At 35.1% G+C, this 12,583-nt stretch overlaps 1 long non-coding RNA gene across 1 annotated transcript; it reads left to right on the top strand.

Annotated features, from left to right (window-relative positions):
* The first annotated feature begins 4,422 nt into the window (after positions 1 to 4,422).
* LOC126890902 (uncharacterized) lies at positions 4,423 to 6,567 on the top strand. The gene is made up of 2 exons (XR_007700486.1): positions 4,423 to 4,808; positions 5,434 to 6,567. It is a non-coding gene; the product is annotated as an uncharacterized LOC126890902 (long non-coding RNA).
* Positions 6,568 to 12,583: the final 6,016 nt, after the last annotated feature.

Below are 12,583 nucleotides of genomic sequence, written 5' to 3'. Positions count from 1 at the left end.
TAAACATAGTATGAGTATTTAGTGTATTCCTTATATCCAACCCCTAGCAGAGGGACGTTCACCCCTTACAACAACCTATTATGGGACAGGTAAATTTAGGTACACTTACATGATATTTTTTCAATAATCAGTATTTAATATGTCCCCCCTTTTACCTGGAGTCCCCCTTTATTATGTCCTGGAGTCTTCTAGGCATGGAATCAACAAGTTTTTTGCAATTGTTTGTGATTGCTTCATCTCTAAACGACACCTTAATCACTGCTTCCACCAGTTTTGTTTTTGCCGTACAGTCAAATTTTTGCAGTTTAGCCTTAAATATTGCCCACAAATTTTCAATAGGATTAAGGTCAGGTGAATTTCCAGGCCAATCAAGAAGGGTAATATTATTATCCATGAAGTATTTCATCATAACCTTCGATACATGGCACTGAGCTGAATCTTGTTGAAAAATTGCAGTCCCTTCAGCCTGTACTTTATCAAACTCTATAGCTAAGCGTTGCCCTAGCATGGCTTTGTACTTTTCACTGTTCATCATACCTTCAACAGGAATAAGAGTGACAGTTCCTGAGTATGAAAAACAGCCCCAGAACATTTTTTTGGTGGGATGTTTAACTGTTTGGTTAACATGGCTAGCTGAAAGTGACTCATTGACTGCCTTTCGTACGAATTTTGACCGTTGGCCCTGCACTAGGAAGTGGGTCTCATCAGAAAATAACACTTTTCTCCAATCTTCTGCACTCCAATGAGCGTATTTTTTGCCCAATTTAGTCTTTTTTTATCATAGGCGCTGTCAGAAGTTGTTTCTTCTGCGATCTCACGACTCTTCTCCCTCCTTCTAAGAGACGTCTGCGTACCGTTGAGTCGTGAATTTTTATTTCAGCCTTTTGTAAATCTTGCTGGAGGTCATAACTTTTACGTTTATACGTAAATAACGTTTTTTGGACAAAACAGCTGACAGAATAGGCACAGCAGGTGTGCCAACTTATGAAAACTGAATTTCGATCTCTGTTCACATTAATTCGCACAATACTGTACCACAATACTTATTGCGATTTCTTCAAAAAGTAGTTTTTTTGTATGAACTCCAATAATGCTTGCTATGCCGGATTTTGACGTGCATTTATGTCAATACGAACGGTGACTCCATCCACCATGAACATAACGAAGGAAAATAGTCAAACAGGGAAAGAAGAAGAAATACCATGACAAATTATTTGCCCAAATTGATATTATTTTCTACACAAAATTGTAAAGAATTAGGAGCTCCTGTTCTTTTACAATTTGATTTCTCCTTTAATGATACATTAAGAACTTTTTATTTTTGGATATGCATGATCTTCCAGCCTTTGTCTTTTAGGGGGTTGGCCACTATTAGAAAGCGATCGCCCACATATTTTTCTTTTCCTTCAGGAAATGGATGTCGGCTGGACTCATGTGCGGTTGTCTCCTTGCAGATTTTTCTTTTTGAATATCAGAGGATTACCAGCTCTCGTATATTTTCCAAATGTGTGTAATCCTAAGATTAAAGCTGAATCTGTTTTAGCAGCAATAGTTGCAAGTTCATGAAATTTCTTAAAAGCATCGAAATACAGCTCGGGATTTTTCATAAACTTATCTTTAAATAATTCTGATACTTCCTGAATCATTTAACACCCTTCATCAACATTAGCAACATTTGCATTACAATTAGGTTGTGGTAACCCTACCTAACTATTGTTTAAGGGAATTTGTAATGGACGTGACTTATTGATAAGGGAAAAACCAGAAGAAGATTTATTTGCTGCTGAACTAGTCAAGGAGGCAAACCATTCTTCATTTTGGGTGATTTTCCATAAAGAATTTAGACAAGATTATTTTTGCTGGGGGATCTGCAAAAGGTATAAATTGCGATGATGTCAAATTAAACTGTTTTACAACTGCAAGCTGATGCTTGCAAGGAGCGCCTTGACTGCCTACAGTACATGAACATAATTCATCACTATAATTGACGAAATATTTTTTATCACCTGACATTACCTGACATTACTACGATGATGTCAAATTAAACTCTTTTACAACTGCAAGCTGATGCTTGCAAGGAGCGCCTTGACTGCCTACAGTACATGAACATAATTCATCACTATAATTGACGAAATATTTTTTATCACCTGACATTACCTGACATTACTACGATGATGTCAAATTAAACTGTTTTACAACTGCAAGCTGATGCTTGCAAGGAGCGCCTTGACTGCCTACAGTACATGAACATAGTTCATCACTATAATTGACGAAATATTTTTTATCACCTGACATTACTTCAAATATATTCAGGTCAATTTGGATACATTTAAGATTTTCGATTTTTTCATCACATAAAATACACATTTCGATTTCTTAACTACCTCTGATCAGTTGTTTATTATATCGCTTATTTTCCTTTCATAATAACTTTCTAAACTGGGCCTAGATTCCGTGCACTGTAGATAACTACAGTCGCTTTCTGTCGATGGCAATTGTCATGAAAATATTTGAATTTTTAGTTTTAATTCAAATATTTTCTTGTTTTACTAAGTGTCACTTCAGCATCAATTAGAGTATAACCTAGCAAAACTAGAAAATAATTCAATTAAAGCTAAAAATTCAAATATTTTCATGACACGTGACATCGATAGAAGGCGACTGTAGATATCTACAGTGCACGGAATCCAGGCCCTGCTTGTTAAAATATCGAACATTTGTACAATACTGAAAGCTTTTACTCGATTTAAGATTTTATCTTTTATAATTCTAAAACCTGCTTCACAAAAATTATTTGTATTATTTCCCCTAGTTATTAACTTAAATGATAATATAGGTTTAGAAATATTTCATAAAATTTGCATATTTTTTGACAGTATCACATACCATTCTATAGAAATCAAATGTAGGATAGAGAAAGCAAGATCTGCATTTCAAAAAATGGCAAAGCTGTTCAAATGTCATGATTTGTCGATACCCATAAAAGTCAGATTACTACGATGTTATATATTTCCTATACTGTTGTACGGAGTTGAGTCGTGGACTCTCACAGACGCCACCTGCAAGAAAATTGAGGCTTTTGAGATGTGGCTTTATCGTCGAATCCTGAAGATATCTTATACCGACCACATTACTAATGAGGGTGTTTTGCTGAGAATGAAAAAAGAAAAACAGCTGTTAATCAAAATAAAAACAGCCAAAATCGAATACCTCGGTCACATCATGAGGAACAGTGAGAGATATGGACTGCTGCAACTGGTCTTGCAGGGAAAAGTAGAGGGAAAGCGAGGACCAGGAAGGCGAAGGATTTCCTGGCTGAAAAATCTACGAACGTGGTTCAACACAACCACTACAAATCTTTTCAGAGCAGCAGTGTGCAAAGTGCAGATTGCCATGATGGTCGCCAACATCCGAAACGGATAGGCACTACAAGAAGAAGAAGATCACATACCATAAAACTCTTTACTTTATCACGAATATCATCTTCAGAAGGTGAATGTAACAGACTATTAAAATATTTATAAATTAGAAGCCTATCGTCTGCATGAATTTCATATTTATTATCCCATAGATAACGCATTATTGCCTGAAGCACATGAAACTTACATAATAAAAGAGTGGAATTAGGAAAATAGGTTTTTTATGCAGCTCTTTCTGCAGCACTGTCATCTTTGATGATAATACTGGGAAATGAATTTCCGTAAAAACTATCACTATTTAAAATAGTTTTAAAAAGATGAGTTTATAAACATAATTTCACCTGATGATCTTTCATATTTATGAACTTTTTTCATTAGCGGTGAGCATATACACACAACTAAATTTTCTACATCTTCTGCCATTATTGCACATAACTCTCCACATTTTGCATTGTATTGTTCAATAAACAATTTTAAATAAGCAACGACTTCACTGCGTGAAGGATCACCATATTGTTTATTAAATATTTTATAATAAAGTTCATAGCACCATCTATGTGTGGGACATTTTGACCCATCTGCCACAATTTTATATTCCTTTTCATACTTCTCTTGCAATTCAGACTTATAAATATTTAGTGCAGATGAGGGTGAATGTCCTTTCGAAAAGAGCTTTGTAAATTTTTCTATAACATCATCTTATTGAGTCCTATGTCGTAAAGCATCTGCAACTCATATTAGGTGGTTGTGGGTATACTTAAAAAATATCTCTGTTGGGTATTCTGACAAATATATATCCTTACTCCTACAATAAAACAAAATATAATAATTTACCCAAATTGTTTGTGTCAATATACCTTTTCATATTTTGTTGCTTAACAGTTATTATAATTTTTCATTACAACCAGTATGTTTGGAATGAGGGGCCTTAACCTTATGTGTCTCTGGCCATGTGTTATGGATACACCGATACTGCTTCTAAAAATTAGGATTCGTTTGTGACGTTCCATCACTTATCTAAGTAATTATTAATGGGAACACCTTATTTAATTATGGTTAAAATTATTTTTCTCGTAATTAAAACAAGCCGTTCGCACAAAATCCTCTGGATGACGTCATACCTAGGTGCTGTGGCATCACTGATAGATTTTTGAAGTTGGCATTGACGCCGGTCGCCAGCTGTCATCAAGTCGAACGGAGCAAGGAGGGTGATGGTTCTCTGCGAAGTGCCAAGAAGGGCGGTGTAATCTCTTACAATAAGTGATTGAGAAAATTATATTTTAGCCGCATGGTTCAATTATTACTGTATTGCCAGTTATTTTATTAAGTTTGTGTTTGAATCAAAGTGACGAAATATAATGAAACTGTAAGAAGAAGGATTTTGCACCGGTATGTTTTTTATGTGTACTAGTTTTTCATTATGGCGTCCTAGTTTTGGCCATTGTAATATTATTTTCATTATGGATTGAATTTAAATCAAGTCATCGATTGACTTTGATGTAGAATATTGCAGTGTCTATAATGTATCCAGAAAATATCTCTAAGAATATACTTAATATGTGGTTATGTTCATCAAAATTTTCCAGTTCTGAAAACCTATTGAAAATTATGTCATGACTTCCTGAAACTTATTAAATCTTACTTTATAGACTTCATAATTCTTTTCCCATATCTAGTATGTTCATATATTTCCACAGTACCTATTTCTTTATACAATACATATACAACTACTTTTGAAAAAAAAAAACATATTATTTGTTAAAATAACAAAAATATCACATCCAACATTTAAATTGTAAGTTTTCTTGTCTATTCTAATCAAGGCCATATGTGTTAAAACTCTTATCACAACCTATGGTTAAAATGTCAAGGTAGATAGGTTTTTTTGGGGTCAATGAAAGGTCGAGTTTTTGTAGTCTTCTCTTCTAAAAACCTTTCCTCGTCAACTTCTCTCTTTTACTTCTTTTTATAACAGGTTTTATTGGAAATAAACTGGGAATGTTTTTGGTTTTAGCCCTTCAGGAGAAATCTCAAACGACATATGAACTTATAAAGACCCAACAACACCACGGATAGGCACTTCCAGGGTTCAATCGACAAGGGACAGGTCTGGAGGATATACAGCCTCCCATTTGATCTTGTTTATTTTGGTTCTTCTTCCTGCAACCCTCAGAGGGGCAGTTTCAGTAACGGTTGGACCGTTACACCACATTGGTGTTAGCTTCGTACCACGGACTTGGGTATTAGACATCAAGGAACATTGGAACCTGTGAAAAGGGGTTTGTTTTGGGGACATTTATTTGTAACGGTTAAAGACATACTGTTTTTTTTAATTTTTCAGGACATTTAGCATACTTATACTTTCATAATTTAATTACATATATTTTTTCTTTCCTCCAAAAACATAAGTATACTGTAATTTATCAGAGCCATACCTAAAGTTGATAGTGTTCCCCAAATTTACATAATTCCTTGGTAGAAGTTTCGAGCTCGAATATTCTTCCCACATATATGTTCTTTACCCTTGGTTTGTATTAATTTTAGACTTGTTCCCATGTAAATTAAATATATAATTGTCTTAATTCTCTAACTTTAAAATCATTTAACTTGCTTTCATACTTTATCAATTTTTATTAGTTTTTTGCAAATATTATTTAACGTTAACGTATCAATCATTTCCTTTTTATATTAACTTTGAATCAATCCCTAGTACCTAGCCCCTCAGGACGGTACTAGTTTTACTTGTTATTATTATTAAGAACCACTAGTCATAAAAGGGTTTTTGTATCCAGTACTACGTTGGTTCATTTAGGGACTTGTTACCCGTCAACTCATTGAGAGTTATATAAAAATATTATTTATATTAGGTATTTTTATTATTATATTATCAGGTAGTATTCAATTAGGCTGTACGTATTTTATTCGTACTATTATTTGGTGAAGGGTTGTCATTTAACCTAGATGTAAGTTGAGGGTATGCTTCCTAGGAAAGCTACTCCAATAATAATTTAATAGGTAATTATATTTATATCACAATAGGTAATTATTTCTCATTGTCATTTTAGAGTTACATAGTTACACTTGTCATAACTTAGAGGTTGTTAATAATCTAGATAGTTATATATAATAAATATTTATTTGTTTTGTATACCAATTTTTTTTTTTCCCAGTTTTGAATTTAATAATTTAATATATTGAATATTTTACAGCAGTGTAAGATACCTGGAAGTTTGGTCCATTCCAACTTCTGGCGCCCACAATTCAGTCTATTTTATTTATCTTCTATATTCTTCTATTTTTATTATATTATTATATTTATTTAATTTATTTTCTGAACATATATTTTTATCTTAAGATTTCCCTTTTCTAGTCATCATCTCTCTTTAGGTTGAGCTACTGTTCTTTGACAGGCATGCAAACGAGCTGTATCCATCCTTGAGTGTCAAGTTGTTCTCTTGCTAGCCAACTCTATTCAGTTTGCCTCTGTCTCTCCATACTTCCATTATTAGTTCATCACCCTTCCTTCATTCATTTCATCTTATCATTTTAGTTCAACAAATACTACTGCAAAGTGGTAAATCTTTGTTACATTGGCGCCCAACGTGGGGCCAACCTTTTATAGGTTCTAAGACAGTAGTTCTTTTAGTTCATTTTTTTTCTTTTATTTATATTATTCCCTTCTGATATCTTTTTATACATTCTGTTCTGATTTATTTTGTTTTTAATTACTTATTAATACTTAACAGGTATACTGTCACTGCTGGATCTATTAATTAGTTGAGATTTTGAAACCTCTTTTATAGGTTGTCATACAGCTTACATTCTAGGTTGAATTTGAAACGAAGTATAAGTAACTAACATATATATTATATAATATTATTATTGCAAATTTTACTCCTTCAGCCAGTGGTGTATTTGTATGTACAGTTGATCGTTAATACTTACATATTTTTTTTTGGGTACAAGTATAATAGCTAAAATTTTTTTTTTCAATATTTAGGTACTATATTTACTGATTATACCTTATTTACTGTATTTATTTGATATATATTTGCTGGCCATTTTTGATTTTGTTGGTGTGTTGCTAATATTTTCTCCGTACCTATATATTTTGCATACAAACTTAAGTATATTTCGTATTTCTGACTTTTGGATTGCTTGTCAATAATTTTTGCTTTCATCATGTGTGCTTTTAAAGTTGAACATCTTCTGGTGGACGAATTGGACTATGAGTTGAAAATTAGGGACGTAGTACCAGAGGAGTCAGCAACCGTCGATAGAAAACGCAATCTTCTGCGGGGTGCTTTGAAGCAAGAAGCAGGCAATAGGAGTTTCACCCAACTTTCGGCTGTACATATCCCTTTTGAGGACCAACGGAAAGGAATATCCGAAACGTTGGATAGCTTGTCGAAGAAAATAGAGAAGTTTAGGGGAACTGTACAGGACAATGAATATGTTAGATTAATATCTCGTCTAGCTCATATTTCTGGCCGGGTACACTTGTTACAGTGTACTACAGAAGAGCAGGAACCTTTTAAAAAGTCTGTTTCTCTTAAAATCCTTACATTGGAGGGTGAGCTTGATTCTAAGGTTAACCCCATAGCCACATCTACTCCTAATGCTCCAGTCAGTGTCGTTCCTAGTTTCACATACTCCAAACCCGTGCAAGTACACAAATGGGGTGTTTCATTTTCCGGTGAAAAACAGCACAATGATGTGATTACATTTTTAGAAAAGGTCGAATGTCTTCGTGTATCTAGAGGTGTCTCTGAAGAAAATTTGTTTGCTGCTTCAGCTGAATTGTTTACTGGTCCTGCTTTTACCTGGTTCATGAATAATAGAGGTAATTTATCTTGTTGGTCTGATCTGGTTCGCAAGTTGAAGTCAGATTTTCTTCCTTACTCATACCAGGATGATCTCTTGGATGAAATCAAAAACCATAAGCAGAAACCAGGGGAGTCTGTCACTATGTTCATTAACACTATTTTAGGCATGTGTAGCCGTTTAGACACTCCTTTATCTGATTTGTCCAAAATAAAGATCATCTTAAAATGTTTATTACCTTTTTACCATCAACAGTTAGCTCTTATGGACATCCAGAGTATTGATGATCTCACTGTAAAGTGCAAACGTTTGGAGGAAACGTTATCCTGGTCTTCTCAGCCTCCATCTTCATCTCGACCCTCTTCTACCTCTTCTTCTCAACCAACTTCCTTTAGACAACGTTCTTGGCAAAATAAGGGCCCTGAACATAATGTTTCTGTTTTCAGTTCCGTTGTTTGCTGGAATTGTCACCAGTCTAATCATAAGTTCAATGATTGTGGTATCCCTCAAACTCGTATTTTCTGCCACGGTTGTGGTAGGGAAAATACCCTCAAAAGAAATTGTTTCAAGTGTTCGGGAAACGAAATGTCGGAGGTCCGTCCCCTGAGCGTTTCTCCGTCCAACACCCAATCAGGGAATCAAACCCCATCAGAAAACGAGACAGCTGGCCCAAGCACACCAAGCAACTCAAACCCATCTTCCAATCGGAAAGGGAAGAAGGTATCGTTCAGGAAACAAGCACACACCACAAATCAAAATCAGTCCAGAAATTAAGTTTTAGTCATGATACGTTGAACGCACATGATTCACAGGATTGCAAAGCCACAAATTCTTCTTTAATTGGTAGTGTTAAGTATAATAATAATTTTGATGGTGAAGTAGTTCCATATAATGGTTGTATCCAACCAAATATTTTAGATTTAGATATTAACTCTTTATTAGTTAGGAAACAAAATGATAATAGGCCATATCTACCCATTCAAATTTTAGGACAATCGTGTTTAGCTTTATTAGATAGTGGCTCTAATATTTCATTGATAGGAGCACATTCATTAAATTTATTGAAAAATGCTAATATTCCCATTATGCCCATTTCATCTTTGCATGTATCTACTGCAGATGGTACAGTCCAATCTATTACAGGCAAACTCCAAATTGAAATCACAGTGGCAAATTTATGTAGGAAAATTACATTTTATGTTATTCCTTCTGTACAGAATTCTATAATTTTAGGTATGGACTTCTTCAATGCTTTTAATAGCACCTTAAGTTGTTCTGATTTTTCTTTTTCCATATCCGAATTTAATCTGTCTACCCTTAGTGCTATTCATGATTTTTCCAGTTTATCTAGTTCTGAACAAAGGCAATTGGAGAATATGATCTCTCAGTTTACTACTATTTCTTCAAATGACAAACTAGGTCGTACTTCATTAATATCTCACACTATTGAGGTGGGAAATCCTACTCCTTTCAGATTATATCAGTATCCCATACCTCAAGCCTGGCAGGCAGATTTAGAAAAAGAAGTAGATTCGATGCTTGCTTTAAATATCATAGAACATTCAACGTCGTCCTATTGTTCCCCACTCTGGTTAACAAAGAAGAAGGATGGATCCTTCAGGATCTGCTTTGATGGTCGAAAACTAAACAGTATCACCACTAACAGGGATGCTTATCCAATTCCCCGAATTGATGTGATTTTGAGCAAACTTCAGAATGCCAAATACATCTCTTCGATAGATTTGTCTAAGGCCTTCTTACAGATCCCACTGAGTGAAGAGAGCAAGAAGTATACTGCTTTTGCTGTCAGTGGTAAAGGATTATTCCAGTTTGTCACCATGCCTTTTGGTCTTGTTTCTGCTCCTCAGACAATGTGTCGTCTGATGGATTTAGTCATTGGTCCACAGTTAGAGCCCTATGTTTTCTATTATTTGGACGATATTTTGGTTGTCACTCCTGATTTTTCCCTTCATATGGAAATTTTAGATAAGTTATTCTTACGTCTTAAGGAAGCTAATCTAACGATTAATTTGGATAAGTGTCAGTTCTGTCGTCCTAGTCTTAAGTTTCTGGGTTATGTTGTGGATAACCAGGGTCTAAGGACTGATCCGGAGAAAATAGTTGCTATTAAGAATTTTCCTATACCTAAGACCACCACCCAAGTCCGTAGGATATTGGGAATGTGTGGATATTATCGCCGGTTTGTACCTTCGTACTCTACCTTGTTGTCACCTCTTACTGATCTTTTGAAGAACAGAAAAAAAGGGCAGACCATTACTTGGACTCCTGAGGCCGATGAAGCTTTTAGGCGCGTTAAAGAGGCTTTAACTAGCGCACCGGTTATGATGTCACCTAATTTTAACGAGCATTTTTATTTGATGACTGATTGCTCTAATACTGCTTCTGGTGGCGTGTTGTTTCAGTTGAAAGATGGCTCTGAACATCCCATAGCCTACACGAGTAAGAAATTAAATAAGGCCCAGAAAAACTATTCCACCACGGAGAAAGAACTCTTAGCTATCATACATGGGTTGGAAGCATTCCGTTATTATTTAGAGGGTCGTAATTTCACTATAATTACGGACCATAGTTCCTTGGTATGGCTTCATAGTATGAAAAACCCATCTCAGAGACTTTCCCGATGGATATGCAAACTGGCTGCCTATTCATATAAAATTGTTCATCGAAAGGCCAACGGTGTAGTGGTTGCTGATGCTCTTTCCCGTGTCCATGACCTTAATGTATTCGATTTGTCCACATTAACTCCTGATGAGTGGTATCAGAATATGATTGATAGGGTTACTCAAGACCCACAAAATTATCCCGATTTTAAGGTAGAGAACAATATACTCTACAAACATATCTTAAGTCCTATAGAGGCCTTATCCAATATGTCAGATTGGAAAATAGTTGTACCTACGCCAAATAGGGAAAACATATTACGTATGTCTCATGATGAAGTTACTGCTGGACATTTTGGTTTTTATAAAACTTTTCATCGTATTGCTGAGTTATATTATTGGCCTGGCATGCGGAAGTCTATTAAAAAGTACATTTCTAAATGCATGGTTTGTGCTACTTGTAAACCAAGTAATTTACCACAAGCTGGACTTATGGGGTCCTTCAGGAACATTAATTTTCCTTGGCAGATGATCTCAATGGATCTCATTGGACCGTATCCTCGGAGCTACAAGGGTAATACCTATTGCTTGGTAGTTGTGGATTATTTCACCAAATTTCCTTTAGTTTGTCCTCTTCGTCAGGCCACAACTCCAGCAATTTTGAAATATTTGGAAGAACAAGTCTTTTTGGTGTATGGTGTTCCCCAAATTGTGTCATGTGACAACGGTCCTCAGTTTGTATCAAAGGCCTTTAAAGATCTTTTAGCTAAATATAAGGTTCAGAAGACCTTTTATAATGCTGCCTACCATCCTCAAGCCAATCATACTGAGAGAGTGAATCGCAGTATCGTCACAGCCCTTAGGTCTTATACATTCCCAGATCACAGAGCTTGGGATCAATATATCCATTCCATCGCTCAAGCCATAAGGACCTCTGTCCATGAGGTGACCCAATGTTCTCCGGCATATCTCAATTTTGGTAGAAATGTTGCTTTATCTGGTGACTATTTTGGTGCAATCTCAGACACTTCCACAAATCTCCCCCAGATATCCGATAACCTTCATCGCTTAGATGATCTCCAGACTCTACCTCAAATTTTTTCTGACATTAGGAAGAAGTTAAAAACTTCCTATTTAAGGAACCAGCGGCAGTATAATTTGAGGAAAAGAGATCTGCGATTCTTCGTTGGAGATAGAGTGTTGAAGCGAAACTTTGTAAAGTCTAATAAGGGTGATGCTATTTCGGCAAAATTTTGCCAGAAATATATTCCCTGTACGGTTGTGAAAGTAATATCTCCGTTAGTATATGAATTGAAGGACAATTCGACTAACAGACGAATTGGACAATTTCACCTAAAGGATTTACTGCCTGATAACACCATGGATGAGGTTGATTCGTCATCTTCGGAAGAAGATTAACTTTATAGGGTTGTTTGAGCTAACTTCTTCCTCTATTTGTCTTTAGCTCGATCCTTATTAAGATTCAGTATTTTAGTTTAATGTTTTATTCACCAGATAGAGCAGGTACATAGCTCCATTTTTATCTTTTGGCATGGTTGTTAGATGACTTCCAATTTATGAATCATTAGGTTAATTATTTATGTAGTACTCTTATGTATGAGCTTATCTTTTTTTTTTCATTATTAATGTTGCACTTTAATTATTATGAATCAACATTATTAATTACTAATGCTGTTAGTAGGATTATCCAGTTAGTAA

Source organism: Diabrotica virgifera, chromosome 9, assembly GCF_917563875.1.
Source record: "Diabrotica virgifera virgifera chromosome 9, PGI_DIABVI_V3a".
Classification (NCBI taxonomy): Eukaryota; Metazoa; Arthropoda; class Insecta; order Coleoptera; family Chrysomelidae; genus Diabrotica; species Diabrotica virgifera.
This window is presented reverse-complemented; position numbering and strand designations above follow the sequence as displayed.